Genomic DNA, 27,184 nt, shown 5'->3' with positions numbered 1-27,184 from the left:
GCCAGGAGACAGAAAATCACCCAGGGAACCCAAGCAGTGTTCTCAAGTTCAGTGATGCATGTGGATTTCTCCTCTTTCCCATTCCCACTCTCACAGGTGAGATCTGAGCAGACAGAGGTTTAGGGTGACTTTTCCTTCTACAAACCCTGGTTTATGTTTTAATAAAATTTTAACTCCATTTTGGGGAATTTTGGTACATCATCAGTTGTTAATATAAGAATAGCAACCTGTCATCTAAAGAAGAAAAAATCAGGGTAAGAAGAACAGGTCTACCGCAATAGAGCAGAGCATAAAATGTTTAATAGAGGTTTTAAAAAAAAATTTCATTTCACTGGGCAGATTCTTAGTACAGTTTGTAATATTTTACCTATTTTACAACATCTTCAATGTGCCTATAACCCTCAGGCTTCTGCACTGGTTGAAAGGACAAATGGCATTATAAAAATACAACTTGCTAAATTTGTACAGGTCTTTAATCTTCCTTGGGCACAGTTACTGCCCATTGTTTTAATAAATCTAAGATCTACACCCTTTGGCAGACATAAACTATCACCATTCAAAATTGTTACCGGGCATCCAATAATGTTGTACTCGTGTGTTTATGCATCCCTTCTTGCCAAAGGACATATGTAGTCTTAGTGCAAGGGATCAATTGAGGCTTTAAAGAAAAACAGCCAACTAGTCCTGTAGTCTTTTCACAGCAGGCTCCCTGGAGACAAAGACCTGCTCCACCACAACTTACATCCTGGAGATTCTGTCCATTAGAAAAGACATCTTAATAAAGATGCTCCGCAACCTCAGTGAAAGGGACCTTACCAGGTGCTTTTAACTAATCCTTATGCAGCAGAACTTAAAGGCACTGATTCTTGGATTCATGTTTCTCATTTAAAGAAAGCCCCCATTGGAGGCCTAAAGCTCAAAATTTCCAAGGAGCAGAAGCAGACAGCATCTGAATAGGTAGCTTTCCCAAGATTCTGGACAAGGCTGATATAATCTCATGTTTTTCCCCCTGGACAATTTATCAGAAGAACTCTTTTATCCACTTTTCTATGTGCTAAAAGCAAATGACAATTTGTAACTGATGGTGGTAAGAATTTGTAATTCAGAAAAACTGCTATTCTCATATTCTTATATGCTATTCATATAATCTCCAGCTCCTCAAACTCACATGTTAGCTAGTACACCAGCCACATTTCTTGAGTTCCTACTATAGAGAGAATGTTAGCTCTTGGTTTGGCCTCTTATCTTTTTGTAACCTTCACTGCTGAGAATTACACTTTATTATGCCGTTTTGTTCCTACGCTACAGAAACTTTCTGAATCTGAAAATCTCATTGGCCGTTGGATCTGTGCCATAGCAAACCATAATCTTGAGGTTCCTGAATTGGTGGCCTGGCCTCTACCCCTAAAGGGATGAAAAAACTTGACTGGTAAAACTGTAGGGTTCTCTTGGCTTCTTTGAAACACACACTGACTTCCTTTTGGAAAACATGCCCCAGAGACAACTACCTTCCATTTGGGACCTCCTTGCTCATAAAGGTATACACCCCTTACTCAGATTTGGACATTGACTAGAAAGCCTTCCTATGTTTTGAAAATATAAATGGAACTGGTAAAACATTAGGTTATCTTCCATTCGATGTCTATAACTATACGCTCTATGATTCCGATGACCCCGAGTTCACTCCGTGTTGGAGTCTCCCTGACTACAGTGCAGCCTCTCACAACATGTCTTACCAGGGCAATGAGATCTAGAGTGGAACTGGATACTGGGAAGAAGATGTGCAACCCCCTGACCAAACGATGTGGCGAATGGTGGAAACTAGATTCTTCTACCTCTCTGCTTCCTGGAAGTTCCCCACATCTGAGTCAAAATTTGACTCACAATAATCAAACTCATTCGTTGCTTCAAACATTATTTTGTGTTGCAGGACAAATTATTACTGTGTGCAAGACAAGCTATTTTGTTGGGACAAATGATACCTGCGGAAAGTCAGGTTTTTTGGAGTTTGAGTGGAGAGTTCTAGAAGTTTCTGGGGTGCTTTTGAGCGCAAGACATTTTGAGGCGGTTTGGTGACGCCCATGACAGACAGACCTACAAGAAAGGCCAAACCCAAATTCAGGCAGTAAGGGGTTTGCCCTTGAGCTTATTACAATTACCTCCCACTCTCATGAGTCACTTTCTAAGGCCGGACACCCAAACACGGCCCAGCTTCCAGGGTGACCGGGCAAACGACACCAAAAGGCAGGTTAAGGGCCTCAGGCTTCTAACCGCGTTGGGCCACAGTCTGACCGAAGCTGGCAGACCGTTGAAAGAAGGGAAAGAAAAACCTTTCCAGGCCCAAGGCCTGGAAAACCGGCGCTCCGCCGCCTTACCGAGTCCTGACGCAAGCAAACCCCGTAGGCCCGCAAGCAGCAGCACTAAGCGGAGCATGCTGGGCCTCCGCCGCTCCGAGGGACTCCTGAGGCGCAGCCCTTGGCGGCTCGAGCGGGAACGGCGGCGCTAACCCCAGCCCGCCGCGCGGGGAAACGGCACACGCCAGGGCCACCTCCCGCGAGCTCGCACGGTGTTCTCGCGAGGCCTCCGCACCCGGTATTTCGCGCGCGACCACGAAGAGCCCGCAGCGGGTGCCGCCTTCAAATCACTCCGTCTCTAAACTCCTCTTCTAGTTACCCAGCCCAGCTGCTCCTTCCCGGTGGTCCCCCCAAAACCCTGCCCCTTCCTGTTGCTGGACCTAAAGGAACCAACACGTTTATTATGCGCGGTTTTGCATCAGACGCTTCTAGGTGCTTGGAAAAAGGAACGTGCAACACCTCCTGAATCTAAAACTATACACGAGATTATTGGATAAAGATGTGGTACGTACATACAATGGAATAATCAGCCATGAGAAGAGATGACGTGCTGCCGTTGGCGACCAGATGGACGGATGCTAGGCCAAGTCAGTCAGACAGGAAAAGTAAGCAGCACATGACTTTACTCCTGTGGGATATAAAACTGAAGGCACGTAATGAACAAACAGGTGAAACAAAAACTCATAAACACAGACAACAGACAGTATGGTGGTTCCCAGAGGGAAGAGGTGTGGGGGTTAGTAGAGTGATAAAGGGAGCCAAATACACCGGTGGAGCAAAAGTAGGTTTACAGTTGTTCATGTGCAAACTACAATAATTAATAAATAATAACACAAGAGTAAACTCTGTGTTTTGTGTACTCACAACTGTAAACCTGCTTTTGCCCCATCCTGTACTCAGACGATGTTGAGGTGTCAACAAGAGTGAGTGTATATCCCCAGCTCCTGGAGAGCCTGGCCTCCTGCCTTTTGTTATTGCTCTAATGTATTTATGAGGTGTCCTCTTTCATGCTCATGTCACACAGTCTCAATCTTTCACACAGCTTAGATGATAAACTATTTGGTCCTTCTAGTGTTACCTCCTAGTATTACCTAAAGAAAAGGAAACTTCTTAATAGAAACCAGAACTCTCAAGGGATGAAAACTTAATGGTGTACTTTCAGATACCTAGCAACTGGGTTGGACAGAATTAGCAGGGGTGGCTGTGTGGAATGAGTGAAACTGGAGGCTCCACATCTTTTTTTTTTTTCTTTTTTTTTAATGTATCTTTATTGATTTCAGAGAGAGGAAAGGAAAGGGAGAGAGAGAGACAGAAACATCAGTGATGAGAGAGTCATTGATCGGGTGCCTCCTGAACACCCCCTGCTGGGGATCCAGCCCACAACCCAGGCATGTGCCCCCACCAGGAATCAAACCCCGATCGCCTGGATCCTAGGTGGACACTCAACCGCTGAGCCACGCCTGGCGGGGCTCCTCATTCTTGTAGCCCTGAAATCCTATAACGCAGTCTTATTACTTTATATGAATAACAAGTTCTCTAGAAAAATCTCTTAGATGTTACGTTGTTGTAGCAGACGCAAAATGTCCATTTCTAGGTATTTCCCTGAAAGTAAAGATTCCATGATTGCAACATAGGTGTCAGCATGGATCCAGAGCTTCATGAGCCAACAATAGTTTCTTAAGTTTTTCACAAATGTCCTTAAAAAGATGGATGCACTGATGATCGAGTCCTCCAGATTCTGACTACTTAGAACAAGATCAAATTTAAATTTCCTAGTATTTTTTGGTTACAGGGGCACATCCTTTTATATAACACAGAGTGTCTGACTATTTGATGTCCTACATACATGATCCCAAATCCATCTATGGTTTTACATTTTTCATAAGAATCTGGTTTATAGATAACTAGCTAATAGGAATAAGACAAACTATAAGGAAAGAGGAATGGAATAGGCACAGTGAGACACAGAGAGTCACTAAGAGGATGTGCCTGGGAATAGCTTGCCTGGAAAGACTGGCTATCAAACGGCAGCATTTCCCTTCCCAATGGTGCTCTGATGGGCTTACACATTGTACACACTATGTGGTCATCTTTTCCTTTCTTGTTTTTTGTTCTTGCTAGCAGCTCCCATAGTAAAAACAGCCCAAGGGAAAATATTTTGTAAATGTCTATGTAAAATTTTACCCAGATAGAGGAGTAGCAAACTCTCTGTCAGGAACTTGGGTCCTCGAGTCATTTCACAGACATGAAGCAAAGTTATTACAGCTCTTCATTCTGGACAATAAAAAGGGGAATGTGGCGCCTCTATTTTCCTCAAAGTTATTTTCTAGATTCCTGAGGCAAAGTTATTACAGTGTTTTGAACATCCAGTGTGGGTTATATAAACGTAGACTAGAATGAGGGTAAGCAGAAAAATTAGTTGGTGACAGCATGGTGAGGAAGTTAATGAATTCAGCAGAAGCAACCCATTATGCAGAGATTTCTGGAGGCATCAAAAGAAACTGTTTTTGCTCCTATTTGCCAAATGACCTTGAAAATTCATTACCTGACCTCACTATATGCATCAATAAATTCTGCTGTATTTGGAAAGAGCCTGGGGGAAATGAGGCATTCCCAGAGTACTGGCAATGTTTACAAGGATACAACAGTAGGACAAACGTTTTCATCGTGCAGAGGGTTTGTGTTGTGTCGGTATAATTAGGTTTGATCTGATTTCATTTTCAATTAAAGTGATCAGCTTACTTCATGTTTCTTTTATTTACTAACAAGGTAAATTTGATAATATTTCAGGCTTATTAAGAGCATGTCCTTGTCCCTTGTAACTCTTTAGGATATAGTTTCATTTCTCCAGGTTACTAAATGTGGATATGGTTCTCACATTATTGTAGATAAGCAGCCAAACTCAAGCTGGCCATCCTCTACTAAGAGCCTACTGTGTATAAGGGAGAGAGAGAGAAAGCAAGAGGAAATACACAAAAGAACATGTTGTCTTTGGAGTCAGAGGTTTAGAGTGGAAAAATAATAAAGTGCTTGAGAGAATCAGAAGTTGAGGCTATTTAGGGTGGTCAGTGACACATCGTAGAGGGCCATGGATATTATATTCTGGAGTTTCAATTTTATCTTTAGATGATGGATAAACAAACATGTGTTAAAAATAATCAGAAATATGATGTTTAAAAGTCACTCAATTAGTAATATGTAAGACCCTTAAAACAGGAAGTGAATGGCTAAACAACACGGCTGTGATCCCATGCCTGGTATTTTCACTTTAAGCATGTTTGCTATAAACATCTTTGCTACAAGCATTTTCACGGTACAACTAATTGGCTGTAAGGCAATTTATGCATAAAAAATAAAATCATCAAAAATAAAAGACGGACATTTAAAAAGACAAAACGACACATAAAAAATTAATCATAAAATTAAAAGACTTTATTGAGAAGAATGAAAATACATTGTCGTTGAAGCTTTCCATTCATTGTGTTATATACAATTTTTTCCTTGTTGATACGTCTTTTCATTTGGCATCAGACTTTTTCTTTTTTGCTTCAATTCTTCCCTCCTTGAGAGCATCAGGTTCCAACTAAAGAATCAATAATTAATGCTCAAAGACTGTTGTGAATTGGTAGCCACCTCTTTTGTATTTGCCATAGGGTGCCAACTTTTGGTTTTGACAGGTGGGAGGGATGACTGTGTTTGGGAAAGACGTGCAAACTGGTATGTGATTATTTTCTAGTATAGTATTCAATCTGGCTTTATACGCAGTTGTCACCATCCAATATTTTAGGACCACCACCTCTACTCGCCACTGTATAGACCATAATGAGGGCTAAGATTTCTATAATATAAAAATGGGAAGAACTGCAAGAACTTTGTCAATGGAGAAATGAAACCAAACTGACAACTAGTTCAAATACATTAAGTCTGTGAAATGTAAACTAAACTGTCAACCAATTATTTTTTATCTTTCATGGTGAACTTGCCTTACAGCCAATTCGTTGTGTGGTGAAAACGTGTGGGGGGAAGATGCTTGCAGCAAACATGTTTGTGGCTAAAATACTTACTGTAGAAATACCTAGAACCCTATAATACATTCATTGATTTTGGCAAGTGGGCATAGTGTGGGGAGGCAGGATACTCCCGGAGTATGGAGGAGAAGGAAAGTGCCTGGGTCTGATCTTCTAAGCAAAGTAATCGAAAGCCTGCTAACAGGAGAGGAAACAAGATGGCCGCGTAGGTAGCAGCTGTACACGCCTCCTCCCGCAACCACCTCAAAATTACAACTAAAATACGGAACCATCATCACTCAGAGCCTCCTGAAATCCAGCTGAACAGCAGCCCGACAATCAGGGAACTAAAGAAGCAATGAGACCAGTAGGAAGGGCAGAGACGGGGGCGGACGGGGGCTGCAACCCTGAGATGCGGTTTAAACCCGGGAGGGACATCTCCGTGGTGGAGGTTTCCCGGAGAAATGAGGGGTCCCAGCCCCACAGCAGGCCCCCAGCCCAGGGCTCCAGGGCCGGGAAGAGACGTCCCCACAACTCTGGGCTGTGAAACCAGCCGGGACTGTGGCTGAGGATCACGGAGGCTGCGGGAGCCCCAGCAGCTCCTCTTAAAGGGCCTGGCACGGACTCACTCGGACGCTCCCTCTGAGCCCAGCGCCGGGCAGCAGCCTGAAAGGACCTGGGACACTCGGGGAGGAACTAACCTGCCTGAAGTTGGGGCGAGAGGTAGAGGGGCGGCTTCCTCCCAGGCAGAAGGGCTGGTGCAGGCCATGGCTCCTTTGGTGAGTCCTCCCCGCACACAGCCGGAGGCAGGCGCCATATTTGAATCACCAGCAGAGCTACCTTACGTTAATGCCTAATAGGAAATAAATTGAGTCCCGGCAGGTCTGGGGTTGAAAGGTAAGTATGATATCCTACAAGTGACCTATCAGACTACATAGTATTAGGTTTACAGTTATGAGTTGGCAAAACAAAGAGTTTATTCTATTATTATTCCTTGTATTATTATCTATTACTTATTGTATTATTTTCCATATGAACAACTGTAAACCTACATTTGCCCTACCCTGTATTTGAAAATGTCTAAATTTTTTCAAAATTAAAGAAAGGCATAAGTCTTTCCAGCCTCCTCTCCTTTTCTTCTCCTTGTTGCTCAAATTACACATATGTTGAACCATTTGATAGCATCCTCTGAGTCACTGGTTCATATTTCAATCTTTTTTATCTTTTTTCTTCAGTTTGTATAGTTTCTATTATTCTTTCAGTTCACTGATATTATCTTCTGATGTGTCTTTTATGTTGTTAATTCCATTGGCAGAATTTTTTATTTCAGTTACAGTATTTTCCCATTTGTAGAAATTCCATGTGTCCCATTTATATCTCCCATTTTTCTTCTTATTGTGATAATATTCTTTTAAATCCATGAGAATATTTATGATAGCTTTTAACATACCTATCAGCCAATTGTATAATTTCTAACATTTCAGAGTTTATTTCTATTTCCTAATTATTTCTCAGGGTACAAGTCCCATCCTCAAGTGAGGAATAAAAAAATACAATAAGACAGGCTGTTAAAAGGTCAAATAGGTGGTAGAAATGAAACAGAAGGTTAACATCACACGTGATAAGTCAAGTTGATGTCATGTTTCCCTTGCTATGCTGTAATGAGAAGAGTACTTTATCTCTATTGTAATCTTCCCTAAAACTCATAACCATGCACCACAGACATGAGTCCATGTATGTTTTTATCTTGGCCTACTTCCTTCTCAACACAACCTGGATTACCAGGTGTACCACCTGAGGCTCTCCCACTGGGAACAGTTCCCCTATCCACTGTCTGCAAGGGCCAACACTGATTGTAGGGGTAGAGACACAACAATACAGTTTTGGTTTACACCAATATACCAAGCTAACTCATTAACAAACAAAGCTCAGTTTATGTTTTCTTCTTTCATTACATGCTTATTGGGACCTGTCATGAGTCAACAACTGTGAGCTAAGAAAGGCATTAAGTCAGAGTAAGGGATGTCATGAAGATCTACTCATGCAATTTGCTTGTGCCCAACTCAATCTCAGTCTCAAATATAGTGCCCTTGGGTACAGCCAACTTTATGATCTGGTGAATCTAGTAACACTTGTTCCTGATGGGTAGTTCTGGTTGCACAGTCATTTACCATCTCATGTTCAGATTCACAGTCCCTTTCAAAGACCAGTAGCATACCAGGAACTGCTTTTCTGAATGGTATATAGTTCTCTGATGATGACAATATAGCCTTGCCCCAGAAGCCCAAAATTCTGCACCAAAACTCTCCTATTAGGGCTTGACTGGACTCTACAAAGCATCTATTTATACCATAAATACTTCTAGGGCCATGGAGTCTCCTGGTTCATATAGCCCAGGCAGCAGAGATGCCAATACTGCAACCTGGATCTCATGTAGACCTTTCTTACTTCGGAAGTCCTCTAAATCATTCAATAAATGAGTCAGGGTAGCATTCCCAAGTGAAAATTATGCTGCCTCCAAAACCAAAAGAGGCCTACCAAGTGTTGTGACCCTTTCTTTGTGACTGAAGGCCCAAGGTGCAACCATTTATTCTTTACTTTGGAGGGAATGTTGCAGCATGCCACTGCCCTCTAGACCTCTAAAAATGTCAGTGAAGCATCGGGTGCCTGAATCTGCATAGGGTGTCTCTCACCCTCTGGGGGCATGTATTTTACCAAAGTATCTGGAATACTTGCCAATTTTTTAAGGTATAATTAACTTTATGTAATTGGTATAGTGAACCAACATGATGTTCTATGGGATGTCCAGATGATCTAGATCCCTTTTACTATATTATGACAGAGAACAGAAGAATTAATATAGTGAAATAACAAATTTAAACAGTTGTCCATCCTAGGCAAAGGTGAACTTCTGCTATCCTTCTGGAGATATTGAAACTCATTGGTCAGATCAATAGCACTTAACCTTTGATGTTCTGGAACTCTTCAACTAAGCCCCAGACATTCAACAATATATGTCCTCTAGCTACAAGAGGTGACTCTCACTATCAAGCAGGTCCTCTGACATTCAAGCTTAATCATAAAATTAATGATTAAGTAGCATGACCCTGCAATTTTCAATATTATTGATACTGATCAATTCTACACCCATATAATTACCGTTTCTCCTGTAGCTGTCAAACACATGAGCTGATGCACTAGTCAGTACATCTATTCCATTTATTTACCATAACAACTAAAAGTCTTGGTAATTTCACTGCTATGCATTTAGAAATTACCAATATTCCACCTGTCACCAGTCACAGTGTCATTACAAGCCGAAGGGTGGGTAACCTATATCTAGATTCCAATTCTGAGAGTAGGCTTCCTAGAAACACCCAGTTTCTGGTACCAACTGTCTTGACTTAATTCATGAGAAGCTGAATCTAAAATGATAATTATTTTTGCAAGTTGCTTAGGGAAGAAATGCTCTCAGGAGAAACCTGTGAGAGAGTGAGGGAAGCAGAACTGGCAAGGACTATAGTTAAACATGGATAGAGTTTCAAGTGAAGTCTAAATTCAGCCTGATCCTACAGGGAGATCTGGAGAGGAATTGTACCACAGAGCCTACTGTGCCTTGAAACGTGAAAACTGGAGTTTGTGAATCCTCACACTTTTCAGAATTCCCCCTAGAATTCTGAAGGAAGTATCTCCAATACCCCAAGGCAATCTTCTAGGGAAGTCTGTAGTGGGCCATTAGCAGCAGCATCCACAATAGCTAGATGATGGAGGAAATGAACCAAACCAGTAAAGGGGTACTTTAGGATCAGAGTAAAATACCAGCAGAGTCGATGGTAGAAAAATAATTTCAGGGATAAATATCCCCTTTATAATGGAAAGATTTATAGGCAAGGAAGATCATGATGACGGTGTAAATTTTAAATCACCAAATCCCTTTTAAAATCAGAGCCACTAGAATATTAAATAAATTTAAAAACAAACATGTATTTAGAATCTTCCTCAAGCTATTCTCATGAACCAAAGATTCTAGTACAAGAGGAGGGAGCCAGGGAATGCAAAATAAACACAACAGGAAAACCTCCAGAAGACCTATATAACATCGTCAGCTATTGGTACAGAAAAAGTAAAATTTCTAAGGATACTAAGACACAAAGCAAACTGTTAAAGAATTCTCAGAGGCAGATACACAACTAGGATTCAGAAGCGATGGAAATGTTTCAGAAATGAAAGATGGAGCATTTCAAATGCAGAATAACCAAGTATCAACTATAAAAGGAAAAAAAGGACTGAAAGGAATTCATGGAATTTAACACTGTAGAGGTAAGTGATACTTTTGCCAGAGGAATTTCAGAAAACTGCATTGGATCAAAGCCTGTCTGCAGTTAAGCAAGGAGGAAATGGCTTTACATTTAGAATTATGTGAGCTTACACCTATTCCTAAATGAAGACTTCATAGTGGATTATATCTTCATTACGGTATAGACTTTTACCGATAGAGAATTACTAAGCCTTATGTTTCTCAATTAGGAAGGAAATTCCTCAGATAATTACACAACTACATGATTTCAAATTTTTCACTGGCCTTCTACACAATTTAGATGGAGTTATGAGTAATAGAGAAGCTGTCTTACTGTATGAAAAATTTTATTTTAGCAGAATCCTCATTTTCAGCACCCACTTCCCTTTTCAAATTTAAGACCCAAATTGTTTGGGGCAAGGCATTTCTACTCCATGTTTGACTCTTTCTTTGCTCCTCACTTCTTTCTACAATTTCAGTGCAAGCACCAGAGAAAGTAGAAATGCTGCCTCATAAGAAGTCCCAAGCTCACCCTGGCCCAGAGCCACTTGGTATTACACAACTGTCTTTCTGGGAGGAAAAGGACTTATATAGGTTTACAAGTTTCAGCGAAGGCCGATTTCAGGCTGCCACTTGATATTTTTAGAGGCGGAGTTGGGAAGAGACACCAGTTGCACACTACAGTATAGTAATTTCACTACAGATACAATAGCCATAATCTCAAGAACAGAGAGTAAAATACAATAAAATAATTAAGATATGCTTTAAATATTCGTTTTTAATTTACTTACATTTATGTAATTTGATGTTTTAATAATGACTCACAAAACTTCTGAATTTTTAAAAATATTGTGGCAAGAACCCTTAACATGAAATCTACTCTCTTAACAAAATTTAAGTGTACCATACATTATTACTGACTACAGATACAATGTTGTACAGCAGATCTACAGCCTATTCATACTGCTTAACTGAAACTTTATGCCCACTGTTAGTAACTACCCATTTCACCATCCTGTCAGTCCCTGGAAACCACAATTCTATTCTTTGATTTTATAAATTTGACTATTTTATCTACCTCATATAAGGGGAATCATGCAATAGTTATCATTCTGTGACTGGCTTGTTTCACTTAGTGTAATGTCCTCAAGATTCATCCCTGTCGTTGCATGTTGCGGATTTTCTTCTTTTAAAAGGATGAATAGTATTCCATTCAGCCTTCAAAGGTGCATATATCACATTTTATTTATCCACTCACCTACTGATGGACATCTAAGTTGTCTCTACATCTCAGCTATTGTGAATAATGCTACAATAGACACAGGAGAGCCAATATCTCTTTGTGGTCCTGATTTCAATACTTTTGAATACTCAGAAGTGAGTTTATTGGATCATATAGTCATTCCATTTTTAATTTTTTGAGGAACTTCCATACTGTTCCCCGTAACAGTTGCAGCATTTTATATTCCCACCATGCAATGGTTCCAATTTCTTTACATCCCTGCCAATACTTGTCTTTATTTTTTTAATAAGAGCAAAATGTCTAATTGTTTAACAATCAGCTCTCGTGAGCTGACATGAACTGCCTCCAATACACCACTCCAAGGAAGCTGAGGAACAAGCAGATCTAGGTTCAGTGGCTCCTGAGCTATATAAAGCTTGATGAACTCTGAGAAAAAGAATACAAAATTAGGTCCATGACTTTGAAAAGAACCTATGCAAGCAAGTGGCTCTGATGCTTTTGCTTCCTTAGCTTCATGATATGTCAAGGCAATACTTGGTAACAGGTATCTTAACACACTAAAGAGGGCATACAGCTTTCAAAGAGGAGAAGCAGTAACAAGAGAAGGACTATATTCATATCATATCTGAGTAAATGCCACTGGGACAAGTCACAAGCCAACTGAAGGCTAGGAGCTCTGACGGAAGGAGGAAAGCCAGACTGAGGGAGGGAGATTCAGGTCACCGGAAAGGGCAAAGGGAAAGGGGATATTCTCTATCCTTGCATCATGAGGCTGAGCCGACAGGCCCTCCTGCTGTCGTGGGATGAGGGCCCTAGGCTGCTCTCCCCTGATTCAGACCCTCTTCTGCATTCAAGTTGGAGTAGTAGGGCGAAAGTTGAGGCTGAAAATACAGTAGACACCAGACATAATTCAGGTGATTCAGAAGCAGATGATTTATTATTTCATAATTTAAACCTTCAGCAGTGACATCAGAGGTGAGGAATAAATTATGTTTTTCTCTTCTTGGTTTAGCCAGTTTCTGATTATTTATTTGGATTTATCCCCTCTCCAGGCCAAGGTTGTCAGAGACTGTTGCTGTAAGAGAAAGCGAAACAAAATACAACACAAACAAAATTATCTGAGCTGCTTCTTTTTTTCTGAGCTAACATATTTCTAACACAAGTAGTTTAAAAGGCATGGATAACTGAAAAGAAACGATCATGGAAATGAAAACTAAATCCAGAAAAAACAACTATCTATTACCTCTACTGCAAATACTCTGAATTTTATAAGAGAAACGGCTTTATAAATACTCTAAGTGTTTATTTATCCATGTTTAGTACGATGATTCACACACTCTGATACACATACAATTGACTGAATAAATTAAGAAAGGAGAGTCAAGTCAATATTTGGGCATTCCAAGGACTCCAGGTGAAGAGGATCTTTAGATCGTTAAAATCTAAAATCACTTCAGAATTATGAAAAATGAAACTAGTTAAGCATCAAATAAGGTTAAAATGTTTATTGTAAACTTAAGTACAAGAGCAAAAATGACAAAATATTTTTGGAACCAAGAGAAATGATGTTTAAAAAATAGGAATTTATTAACAGTATGCTAGATCTAAAAACCCAACTTGCATAACAGAAAAATCAGCGAAGTAAGAGATGGAAGAAGGTAAAAATATACCAAGCATCCCTAATACTAAAAGGAGTCTCAATAATGCCTCTAGTTCCATATGGTAATAATGCATACTTTTCATTTCTATGCCATACTCTTTATAGAAATAGCTCCTTACTATATGACATAATGAAAAATAAAAATAAACATCAGTAGGATAATAAAAAAATTGTAAAACTTAAGATATACTATCTCTCAGAAAATATACCAATCACATGTCCAATTGACTAAAAGTAAATAATTTATGAAGTTACAACATGACACATACACATTGGTGGTGATCATTACAACTAGGTAATTTGGCAATAGATATCAGTAAGAGATAAGAGTGTACACACTCTATTTATGCTTTGATCAATCTCTCTTCTAGAGATTTATTCTGAGACTATAATCAAACAATTGCTCCAAAATGTGTATCCATTTAAGGATATTATTTACAGGGAGTATGTAACAATGAAAAACTGGAAGTACTCTAATTATTCATAAAAATGGATTTTAAAATAAAGTATTTTTCATTTTTAAATTCAAACACCGAATGTCAGAAAAGAATTATATGGGCCTACTTTTAAGATAGGGAACATGGTCCATAATAGCACCTAAATTTAAAAAAAAGGTATTTTTATGTATATTTAGAAAAACATTTAAGATATGCATCTATATTGTTAATGGAAATCATCTTTGTGTTTTGATTATGAAAATGTATCGTTAATTCATACGTCTACCAAGGTAATTTAGATATTTTAATAAATATTTGATAATATATTAACAATCAGAAATATGAAGTTTGAACATAAAACGATCTACATTTCACCTGGATATCCCTATTTTTCTTTCATATACATTTCAGAATCTTTTTCTCAATTCTCTGTACCCATGTATTCAAAATAGATTTTCATTGAGTTTAAAATATAGAGAAACCTAAAATAGATAATTGATGTTGGAAAAGAAGAGGCTAAGTTTTAAAGTTAAAAGATAAAAAAAGGAGAAGTAAAGACAATCAGCTTTAAGTTAAATGGAAAAGGAAAGAAAAATATTTTAGATAATAAGACTCAAAATTCATGGGGAATTTCTTTTGTCATAAGTCTAGAAAATAAATGTTGCATTATAAAGTAAATATAAAATTTAAATATGATACATAAGATAGTTTTAAAAATAAAAATGTAGGTTACAAATTTGATTGAAACCTAAGAGTTTTCGGTGATGCTAAACTGCTGAACTGTAATTTACAATTGCTAAGATCTGGAAAGAGCCCAAACCCCCATTAGTAGATGAGTGGATAAAAAAGTATTTACACCATGGAATACTATGGAGCCCTAAGAAAGAGGGATCCCTTGCCCTTTGGGACAGCGTGGATCTTCCCAAAGAGTATTATGCTAATTGAAATAAGCCAGTGAGAGAAAGACAGGCATCACATGATCTCACTCATATGTGGAACCTAACAAACAAAATAAACTGATGAACAAAACAGATTCAGAGATACTGAAACATGCAACAGACTGAGGGGGAGGGGGTATCTGTGATACTTTCCACAATAAAGATTAAACCTATAAAAAAAAAGAGTTTACCAGGATATCCCCATTTGGTTTAGTGGAGACCACAAAGAGACTGGTAGGAAGTGTGGTCGCAAGAGGGCTGGCTGGGTTCTCACAGGCAGCAGCTGAAGGTCCAGAGGGATATCTCAGCTGTAGGGAGTTTCCACTGAGGACTCTGGGGCATAAACCCCAGGCTGGGCTTCCCGGCCCAGAGCACCAGAACTGAGAAAAGTGCCCACATAACATCTGGCTGTGAAAAGCAGCCGAGTTTCTATCTGCCAGGGAGAGGCAGCTCAAACTGCAGGCACCCTCTTAAAGAGCCAACGCACAACGGTTCCTGTGCAGCCACTCACCTTGGGCCGTATACGGCACAGGTAGAGGGAAGTGGACTGCAGCTGTGTGGGGAGAGTCATTCCCCTAGACTGTGGGGGACATCTTTCTTGGGAGGCAAACTTTTGGCTTTTGGCTTTTGGCTTTTGGCTGAGGGGGGAAGCAATTGCCCCACCCTCCTGGAGATCCTCTCACCCTACCCAGAGGAGTTTCTATAGCCTGAGGCTTGTTAAGAGACTGATAACAACCAGCTGCCCCACCTGTGGAGCTTCTATAGCCTGAGGCTCATTAAGAGAATCAGATTAACCAGTCTGCAGACTGAGGCAAACCTCAGGCTGCTCTGAGTCTTTGCCTGATCTGTTTTGGGACCCAGGCCTTAGAAAAACAGACTTTGCTGTGCATCTCGGTCCTGTCCAAACCCATCCAGCCCCAGCAGTGGAGACCTCAAGCCTGGGGTTGTTGATAGCCCCAATCAGGGTATTCAGGGCCAGTCACAAACTGCACCTGACACTGGCCTGTACCAGAGACCCTCCAAAAAGACTGAGAATCCTAGCAGATCTACCTAACATTTAGCCAAAATGGGGAGACCAAAAAACAAGCCCCAATGAAAGAGCAAGAGAAGTCTCCAGAAAAAGAGCCAAATGAAATGGAGATAAGCAATCTCTCAGATATAGAGTTTAGAATACTAATTGTAAGGATGCTCAACAGCATGAAAAAAGATTTGGAAACTATGAAAAATGACCAGTCAGCAATGAAGGATGACATAGCAGAAATAAAGAATACATTAGAAGGAATAAGCAGCAAATTAGAAGAAGCTGAGGATCGGATCAGTGAATTAGAAGACAGGGTAGAAAAAATCACTGAAACAGAGACCCAAAAACAAAAAAACAATGAAAAAACAGGAGGACAGTCTAAGGGAGCTGTGGGACAGCATAAAACATAACAATATTCATATTATAGGAGTGCCAGAGGTTGAAAGTAAGCAGGGGTTAGAGAACCTGTTTGATGAAATAATGGCAGAAAACTTCCCTAACCAGGTCAAGGAAAAAAGCACACAGGCTCTGGAGGCACAGACAGTCCCCAAGCAAGAAGATTCCAAAGAGGCCCACGCCCAGACACATCATAATTAAAATGTCAAAAATCCAAGACAAAGAGAGAATCTTAAAGGAAGCTAGAGAAAAGCAATCTGTTACTTAAAAGGAGCTCCCGAAAAGCTGTTATCTGACTTCTCATCAGAAACTCCACAGGCCAAAAGGGAATGGCATGAAGTATTCAAGGTAATGCAAAAGAAGGATCTGAAACCAAGACTACTCTGTCCAGCAAGATTATCAATCAGGCTGGATGGTGAAGTAAAGAACTGAGACAAAAAAAGGTTAAACAATTTATCACTACAAAACCAGCATTACAGGAAATATTAAAGGGTCTGCTATAATTAGAAGTAGAAATAAAGAGAATGAGAAACAGCTATAAAGAAACAAAATGTCAGTGGATACGTATCTTTCAATAATAACCTTAAATATAAACAGATTAAATGCCCCAATAAAGAGATATAGAGTGGCTGAATGGATAAGAAAACATGACCCAACTATATGCAGTCTACAAGAGACCCACCTCAGAACAAAAGACTCACACAGGATGAGAGTGAAGGGATGGAAAAAATTTTTCCATGCAAATGGAAATGAAAAAAAAAAGCTGGGGTAGCAACACTCATATTAGACACAATAGACTTCAAAATGAAGACCATAATGAGAGACAAGAAAGGTCATTAAATAATACTAAAGGGATCAATCCAGCAAGAGAATATAACCCTGATAAAGATATATGCACCCAGTATAGAAGCACCTAAGTTTATAAAAAAACTTCTAACGGACTTTAAGGGAGAGATTGGCAGCAATAGTCATAGTAGGGGACTTTAACACCCCACTGACTTCACTGCATAGGTCTTCCAGACAAAAAATCAACAGGGAAACAGTGACCCTAAATGATACACTAGATCAGATGGATTTAATCGACATTTACAGAACATTCTACCCCAAAGCTGCGGAATATACATTCTTCTCAAGCGCACACGGGACATTCTCAGAGAGACTACATTTTAGGACAAAAAACAAGCCTCTTTAAGTTCAAGAAGACTGAAATCATATCAACCATCTTCTCAGATCACGATGGCATAAAATTAGAAATCAACTACAATTGCCAGGCCGGGCGTGGCTCAGTGGTTGAGCGTCGACCCAGGATCCAGGCGATCAGGGTTCAATTCCCGGTCAGGGCACATACCAAGATTGTGGGCTCGATCAATGCCTCTCTCATCATTGATGTTTCTGTCTCTCTCTCCCTCTCCTTTCCTCTCTCTGAAATCAATAAAGATAAAAAAATAAAAAAAATAAAAAATTTTTAAAAAGAAAAAAAGAAATCAACTACAATAAAAACACTAAAACACATTTAAACACATGGAGACTGAAAAGCATGTTTTTAAACAATGAATGGGTTACCAAAGAGATTAAGAAAGAAATAAAAAACTTCCTGCAAACAAATGAAAATGAACACACAACAACTTCAAATCTATGGGACACAATGAAAGCAGTCCTGAGAGGGAAGATGCTAGCACTACAAGCCTACCTCAAACAACAAGAAAAACTTCTAATAGACTCTTTAACCCTATAACTTAAAAACTTAGAAAGGGAACAACAAGAAAAGCCCAGAGTTAGTAGAAGGAAGGAAATAATAAAGTTCAGAGGAGAAATAAATGACATCAAGACCAAAAAATCAATACAAAAGATCAATGAAACCAAGAGCTGGTTCTTTGAAAAGATAAACAAGATTGATGAACCTTTAGCCAGACTCATGAAGAAACAGAGAGAGACGACGGAAATAAACAAAATCTGAAATGAAAGAAAGGAAACAGCAACTTACCCAACAGAAATACAATGGATTGTTATGAACAACTATATTCCACCAAGTTGGACAAACTGGAGGAAATGGACAAATTCCTCGGGAAATGCAACCCTTCAACACTCAATCAGGAAGAGTCAGAAAACCTGAATAGGCCGATAACTGCTGATGAAATTGAAACAGTAATCAAAGGTGTCCCAGCACACAAAAGCCCTAGCCTGGATGGCTTCACAGAGGAGTTTTACCAAACATTCAAAGAAAAACTAACACCTATCCTCCTCAAACTCTTTCAAAAACTCCAAGAGGAACGAACACTTCCAAACTCTTTCTAAGAGACCAGCATTAGACTAATTCCAAAACCAGACGCTACAATGAAAGAGAATTACAGTCCAATATCCCTGATGAATACAGATGCTAAAATCCTGAAAAAAATATTAGCACATTGGATTCAGCAATATATTAAGAAGATCATACACCATGACCAAGTGGGATTTATTCCAGGGATGCAAGGCTGGTACAATATTCACAAATCAATAAACATGATGCATCACATAAACAAATTGAAAGATAAAAATCACATAATCATATCAATAGATGCAGAAAAAGGATTCGATAAAATCCAACAACATTTTTGATAAAAAATCTCAGCAAAGTGGGAATAGAGGGATCATACCTCAACATAATAAAGGCCATATATGACAAACCTACAGCCAATGTCATAATCAATGGGCAAAAACTAAAACCATTTCCCTAAGAACAGGAACAAGATAGATAGGGGTGTCCACATTCACCACTCTTATTCAACATAGTACTGGAAGTCCTAGCCACAGCGATCAGATAAGAAGAAAACATAAAAGGCATCCAAGTTGGAAAAGAGGAAACAAGATTGTCATTATTTGCAGATGACATGATATTGTACATACAGAATCCTAAAGACTCCACCAAAAAACTACTAGATTTAATAAATGAATTCAGCAAGGTAGCAGGATACAAAATTAATACCCAGAAATCGATGGCATTTTTATACACCAATAATGAACTCTCAGAAACAGAAACTAAAAAAACAATCCCATTTACCAATGCAACTCAAAAAATAAGATATTTAGGAATATACTAAATGAAGATGTAAAAGACCTTTACTCAGAAAACTACAGGACACTGAAAAAAGAAATAGAGGAAGATAGAAACAAATGGAAAAATATACCATGTTCATGGATTGGAAGAATTAACATCATTAAAATGTCCATATTACCCAAAGCAATCTATAAATTCAATGCAATCCCTATTAAAATACCAACAGCATATTTCACAGATCTAGAAAAAACACTTCGAAAATTTATATGGAACCAAAAAACACCCCAAATAGCCATGGCAATCCTGAGAAAGAAGAACAAAGTTGGAGGGATCACAATACCAGATGTCAAGTTATACTACAAAGCCCCTGTAATCAAAACAGCCTGGTACTAGCATAAGAACAGACATATAGATCAGTGGAACAGAACAATAACCCAGAAACTGACTCATGCCGCTATGGTCAATTAATATTTGAAAAAGGAGGCAAGAACATTCAATGGAGTTAAGACAGTCTTTTCAATAGATGGTGTTGGAAAAATTGGACAGATACATGCAAAAAAATGAAACTAGACCACCAACTTACACCAGACACAAAAATAAATTCAAACTGGATACAAAGACTTAAATGTAAAGCATGAAACCATAAAAATCCTAGAGGAAAATATAGGCAGTAAAATCTCAGATATCTCTCATAGCAATATGTTTGCTGATACCTCTCCTAGGGCACGAGAAACTAAGGAGAAAATAAACAAATGGGACTGCATCAAAATAAAAAGCTTCTGCACAGCAAAAGAAACCATCAACAAAACGAAAAGGGATCCCACTCTACGGGAGAACATATTTGCCAATGACACATCTGAGAAAGGGTTAATATCCAAAATATATAAAAAGGAAGACAAACAATCCATTTAAAAAATGGGCAAAGGATCTAAATAGATATTTGTAATGGCTAAGAGACATATGAAAAATGCTAAATAGACACTTCGAATGTCCTAAAGAGAGCCTACAAATGGCTAAGAGATATATGAAAAAATGCTCAACATCTCTAATCATCAGAGATGCAAATTAAAACCACAATGAGGAATCACTTCACACCTGTCAGAATGGCTGCCATCAACAATTCAATGATCTACAAGTGCTGGCGAGGGTGCAGAGAAAAGGGCACCCTGGTACACTGCTGGTGGGAATCTAGACTGGTGCAGCCACTATGGAAAGCAGTATGGAGTTTCCTCAAAAGATTAAATATTGACCTGCCATTTTGACCCAGTGATCCCACTTCTAGGAATATATCCTAAGGAACCCCAAACACCAATCGCAAAGAACTGATGCACCCCTCTGTTCATAGCAGCACAATTTACAATAGCTAAGATTTGGAAACAGCCCAAGTGCCCAACAGTAGCTGAGTGGATAAAAAGCTGTGGGACACATACACCATGGAATACTAAGCAGCTGTAAAGGGGAAAACCTTTTAGCCTTTGGCACAGCCTGGAGGGAGCTAGAGAGTATTATGCTCAGTGAAATAAGCCACTCAGTGAAAGACAAGTACCAAATGATCTCACTTATATGTGGAATATAATAAACAAAGTGGATCCAGAGACATAGAAGCTTGGAACAAACTGAGGGATCTCAGCGGGAAGGCTGGGAGGGGGTGTGTGGGCGGGGAGAGATTAATCAGGGAACTTGTATGTTTACGGGCATAGCCCATGGATGCGGACATTGGTGTGGGGAGGGCATGGGAAAAGAATAAATAAATAATGTGAGGAGACCTTAAAAAACAACAACAAAAAAGAGTCTATATGCCTATAAGTAAAAACTGAAATAGATACGAAACTTTGGAACATGCTGCTAAATAAAATAATGCGTATCAAAAAAATAAAATTGAAATAAAATAAATGAAATAAAAGTATACTGTACCAATGTATACTCCCACCTACAATGTGTGAGAGTCCTGGTTGTCTCATCAACCCTTGATGTCAGTCCTTTTAATTAGATCCACTCATAAAAATGTAGGGGACCCTCATATTTATTTTAATTGGTCTTTTCTGATGATTAATGGTGGTGAGCATGTTTTTGTGTTTTAAGACCCTTTGATATTGTCTCCTGTGAAGTGTCTCTTCAAATATTTTGACTACTGGGTTCTCCCAACTTTTGCTAATGATTTGTACGAATTCTCTACATATTCTGAATATGAGTCCTTCATTGGAAATATGTATTGTAAAAGTATTTTCCCACTTTATGACTTCCCTTTTCCCTTTTATAAGGAAGTCCTTTGGGAAGCAAAACATTTTAAATTTTTAAAAATTTTATTGTATGTTTTTATGTATGTTTTGGGCATACAATGCAAAATGATTAATCACACTGTTCTACACTCACCTTACACTTGGGGATAACGTGCTGTTATTGCTGCCTTCTTCTGACACAGACCTGTAAAATTAATAAAACTTATTTTAAAGTGGGGAAATTTTAAAATCTTAATTGACTATTTGAATAAAGGTTTTCAAAGAAAGAGTGATTCATTAAATGAAATTTCTTCTTCTAACAACATAAAATAATACAAACAAAACAGATGCTGTCTCAACATTAGAACAAATGCCACTACCAATATGGTTTGTTGATGAACTCTTATCCTCATCTTACATTTATTCAAGTGTTTATGTTATAAGCCACATTTGCACAGACAGGTCCCCTGATTCTATGTTATCCCTAACACCTCAGGTCAAATTTAGCCAAATAACCCCTAAGTAGTAGTCAAAAATTTTGGTTAAATTTTCTATATGTTTGTACATATTTTTTTCTTCCTCTCATAACACATTCTTCATGTACACCCCTCCTATCAATTTTTGAAAGGCAAAAGTAGAGGTAAATACTTCTGTGGGAAAATACAGTAAATTATTAATAAAGGTCTCAATAATGATATTTAAATATTTGGGTAACGCAGCTAGCAGAGTTGTCCGGTGGTAGCCTGCTGGGCTCATAAATATTTGTATAACTGATTACAGGTAATATGGTGATTTCACTTATTAACCTGGTGTATCCAAAATTTTATGCTACATTGGAAAGCTATTATTATCTCCCATTTTATTGTTATGGAGAATAATTTTAAGAGCATAAAGACATCATAGCTTTTACATGCAGGTTCATAGATATCTCTAGTTGAAAGAGGTGCTCTAATAATGTTGTTTACCACTGGTCTGAGACTTCGTATCTAAAACATTTGTGTTTTCAAAGTTCCCTTGAAATGCAGCATCACCTAGTCTCATGAAGCCCATCGACAATAAAACTATTTCGACAGGTCAGTGGACCTAGGAGATTGAATAAAGCACAATATTCAAGGCACCCATATGTCCTTTTAAAGTGATTCTCGAGGTAAAATGAGTAAAATTAGAAAAAACATGGACGATACCAAACCTGTTTGAAATATATCCCTGGGCCTCCCCCACATTGCTTTACCTATAGTCTTAGATTACTCCTGATGAAATTTGAATACTTTTTTCTTGGCTTTTCTAATAAGAGTTTTATATATATACCTCTCACTTCCAGTTTCATCTCTGTAGCATAGCTCTCTTATTTTATCCTGCTTTATTAAAACAGCAGCAATAATGATAAGCAAAGGTAAAGAAATGTAGAAAATCAGTTGAATTTGGCGTTTCGGAGATCTTTGGATGGAGAAACTTTTACCTAAAACAGAAAATGCCCATTTCAAATTATGTCAGAGATTTTGTTAACCAAATGAAAAGGTGAAAAGAGTATCATTACCAACACTATTCCCAAACATTAAACATTTTATACATATATAATAAAATCCAAAAAAGTCAAATGTACAAAATGAGATGTTACTAGTGCTTTACTAATGATTTTGCATTTTCCACCTTCTACCATATGGTGATATTTTTGGCTGAAGGTAACGTCCTTTCATGAAGCACATGCTTAATACTTGCAAACACTTTTTCAATTCTGTTCTGATACAGCTTCTCCGAAATTCAAATGTGCATACTACAGAGATTATTGGGATTATACCTAAATGTAAGAATTAAACCTGGGTAATGTGGCATTTAACTTCTCTTATATTACTCCAATTATTTTCTAAAAATTAAAAATTAGTAGTCACTAAATAACTTAGCTATTTAACTAAGTTGTTTAATCAAATATGTAGCAGTAGAAAATACAATCTCCGTAGGATTATTTTATCGAATGCATGACTAAGCCTGATGTTAACCCATTATTGACTAACTAGTGCTAATATCTACACTGTTCTCATCAGTTCTTATTCATTCTCAACTGAGAATGTGGCTCCTCAGGTTCCACTTCATTGTATATATTAGCCACCTTTCTGGATTTATACTGTTCAGTTCACTGGATTTATCAAGTTCAGTTCACTTTCTCCATAGTTTCTTGGCCTGCCTCCTTGTATGAGATACAGAATACTGTTCTATCTCTTCTTTGCCAATTGGAACAAAAGAGGAGGTGACAGGCAGAGAAGCCACTCTCCAACCACACTTATCTATGACCATCGAGTCTCAATATACTCCTATTATTCCTGCCCCGGAGTTTCTGCCTTTTTCCCACAATGTTTTTCAAGTGAGGTCCAGGTAGAAAGTTCAACACTTTGTCTGTCTGCTTCGTGCATGTGATTGGGGTTCCCAGTATTATTAGGATAAGGATATTATATTTGTAATCAGAAAGCCACTGAATGAGATGAAGAGATCAGCCTCTCTGGCTATACGCTGCAGATTGATTTCTCAACCCCTTGTATAATCTTTTGGGTAATCAATGACACTGCATGAGTTATCTGAAAAGAATGTAATATATTCCCAGGTGGGCTCAGAAGCATGAGTAGGATTTCCAGGAACCAGTAAAATTGGTCTTACTTTTTCCCCCTATACTACTATCTAGTTTTAACAAGCACTACTAATAACAGCCAAGAAAGAATATTTTCTATTAACTCTCCTTTCACGTTGGTGTTCTTCATTTAATTAATTACTCTGGGTCTCCATTTTCCACTGGTCAAAACTAGTCCCCAGTAATCTGCCTCAAAGCTCTTCTACTTCATTCCAAAGATGCTTTCGGGAATCATCCAGGCATTTAGCTATTCATGGCTTTTCCCCTCCTCCCTTTTATTACCCCAAACTGTTTTAGCCTTTATTACTAAAGGGTTTAATTGTCAAATAAGACTCCCCAAAACACAGATCTTACCCACAACAAACATTATAGTCAAACATCAGGTACGTAAAAAAAACATTTTCTCCCGGAGGAGCCTGAATCCATCAGCTGCATCTCTCAAAGATGTCCCTTAGTTGTTTTTTTCCCCCCCAGACATTCAAGCTGACTCCAGAAAAAAAAAAGATGAAAGTTTTAAGTAAAGTAAAAACAATATTGCTCATAATGGAAGCTATCTCAGTTTTTGTACTGTTAAAAACACAGCTTACATGATTATCTAGTTTCTCCAATTAACTATTCGGTCATAAATCAATACATTTCAAGTTTATAAAAATAACCTATGTATACAGAGAAGTACATCCTGCCAAAAAATACTCTTGATGTGGGTGGTAGTTAATTTTATGTGTCATCTTGATTGGGCCATGTGCCCAGATATTTAATTAATTATTACTCTGGGGGTTTCTATGAGGGTGTTTGATATGACATTAACATTTACATCAGTAGACTGAGTAAAGAAGATTGCCTTCTCTAATATGAGTAGGCCTCATCCAATCATCTATAGGTCTTAATAAAACAAAAACACTGACCTTCTTGAGAATAAGAAAGGGTTCTCCCTGACTGAGGAAACTGAACTTAGACATTGGCTTTTCTGGGTTTCAAGCCTACCAGCCTTTCGACTGGAACTATACCATCAGCTCTCCTAAGGCTAAAGGTGTGTCAGCTTACCCTGCACATCTTCGGACTTTTCAGCCTCCATAAACACGAGCCGATTCTTTAGAGTCAATCAATCAATTGCTCTCTCTCTCCCTCTCTTTTTCTCTCTCCATACACACACACACACACACACACACACACACACACACTTTTTATGGAGAATCATGACTGATACCGATTTTGGTACTGAAAATTAGGGTGCTGCTGTAACAACTGCCTAAAAGTGTGAAAATAACTTTGGAACTGAGAAATGGTAGAGGCTGGAGGAATTCTGAGGCGCATTTTAGAAAACCTAGATTACTGTGAAGGTAAAATTATGAAAATATGTAATTTCAAATAAGTATCTATTTTTCACATATTTATGATAAAATAACATATGTGTACAATTATATGTTACATGTTAAATTATCATGCTTTTATTTTGGTATGATACACAGTCTGATATAGCTTTGTGTTAGTTCTCTATAAAGTGGGTCACCCTAGGTATGACTACCCCCTAGTATCTAAGCTACAGATTAGACTGCCCAGGAGATTCATTATTTATTTACCTCCAGAGGAAAGGGAGTAAGGGTGGACAAGCCCTCTTCTGCACCCAGATTATTTTAGGTGGGCTCCCATACATTCTGGAACAGGGAGTATCCCCGAGTTGTACTCAGTCTCATCCAGGCCTCCTTGATTTCAAAACAGTGCTCAGGAAACCCAGGGAAAGGGAGCAGGGAATGCCAAAAGATTAAACTGGAACCCTTATAATTCAGGAAAAAGGAATAAAACACAGCCTGAAAGATTCTAGTGGAATTAATATAGCAATGAGTACTAACACTCTTTTAGACCAGGAATATATAAAACAATCCAAAGTGATCAATCTAAATTAACTAGTGAAACTAATGCACTGGAATTTCTACTTTTAAAAGTGCCTAATATTGGGTATACTTTATGTCAGTAAACAATGTTAATGTTGATATAGGAAAAGGAGTACAAACTTACACAGTCCAAGATGTTTTTAACCTTACAATTAAAATAAAACTGTGTTTTTTGGCTTTAGTTCTCTGGTAATATAGCTTGTAATCGATACTTTAATTTATTCTCTTGCATATTATCTTTCTACATTTTATTTAAAATTTTTTATGTTGACAGAATTGCAGGTGCCCCCCCTCCCCCTTTGCTCACCTCCACCCACCCCCTTTGCTCACCTCCACCCACTTGGCCTTTACCACACAACTGTCCATGTCCAAGGCATATGCATATATATTTCTTAGCTAAAGACACTAACCTCTTTCAGATATGTGCCCATCATCCACACTTCCAAATGCTTTTGGCTTTGGACTGCAACTAGGAGGACTAAACCCAGCTTTACAATGGCAATGGTTAAAATTGTTGCAAAACTAGAATAATCAGAAAATAAAACAATTTTTTATGTACAAGGCTGTTTTACAATCGAGACCCATGAACATTCTATACTTATTTAACAGATAATTTATTCCAGAGAAGTTATCCCTTCTAGAAAATTTATATTAAATAGACAAATTCAATAAATTTTCACAAATTTTCTCTTGAAATTGTCTATACCTGAAAAATTGCATCTAATTTCTTTTACCAAATCAATTTTTTTTAATTTTTTTAACTCTCCACACAGCAAAACCCAAATATTGGCAATTACTAGTAAATATACCAGTATCTGCCTTCTCTCTATAAAAATAAAATGATTTTGGTTATATGGTAACACGTGCTGCTTATAGCATATCCACCTCACATATTTACCAAACATTTTCTACATCCAGAATCATCTTAAATGTTTCTACTTTATCTTCTCTAATAAATAGTTTGGCCAGGTTTCTTAGAAAAATAATGCTAAAGCTATAAATTATAGACTGTTAAATGACACCAAGTAGTATAAAAATGATTTAAGAAATCATTCAAGTGATT

At 38.3% G+C, this 27,184-nt stretch overlaps 1 long non-coding RNA gene across 1 annotated transcript; it reads right to left on the bottom strand.

The window, feature by feature from the left end:
• Positions 1 to 12,810: 12,810 nt before the first annotated feature.
• LOC148093648 (uncharacterized) lies at positions 12,811 to 23,109 on the bottom strand. Its single transcript, XR_015713983.1, has 3 exons — positions 22,918 to 23,109; positions 21,764 to 21,814; positions 12,811 to 12,976 (listed from the first exon to the last, which is right to left on the bottom strand). It is a non-coding gene; the product is annotated as an uncharacterized LOC148093648 (long non-coding RNA).
• Positions 23,110 to 27,184: the final 4,075 nt, after the last annotated feature.

The sequence above is a fragment of the Miniopterus natalensis genome, chromosome 2 (genome assembly GCF_054644295.1).
Source record: "Miniopterus natalensis isolate mMinNat1 chromosome 2, mMinNat1.hap1, whole genome shotgun sequence".
NCBI classification, from domain to species: Eukaryota; Metazoa; Chordata; class Mammalia; order Chiroptera; family Miniopteridae; genus Miniopterus; species Miniopterus natalensis.
The sequence above is the reverse complement of the archived record's forward strand: the minus strand, read 5'-3'. Positions and strand labels throughout refer to the sequence as shown.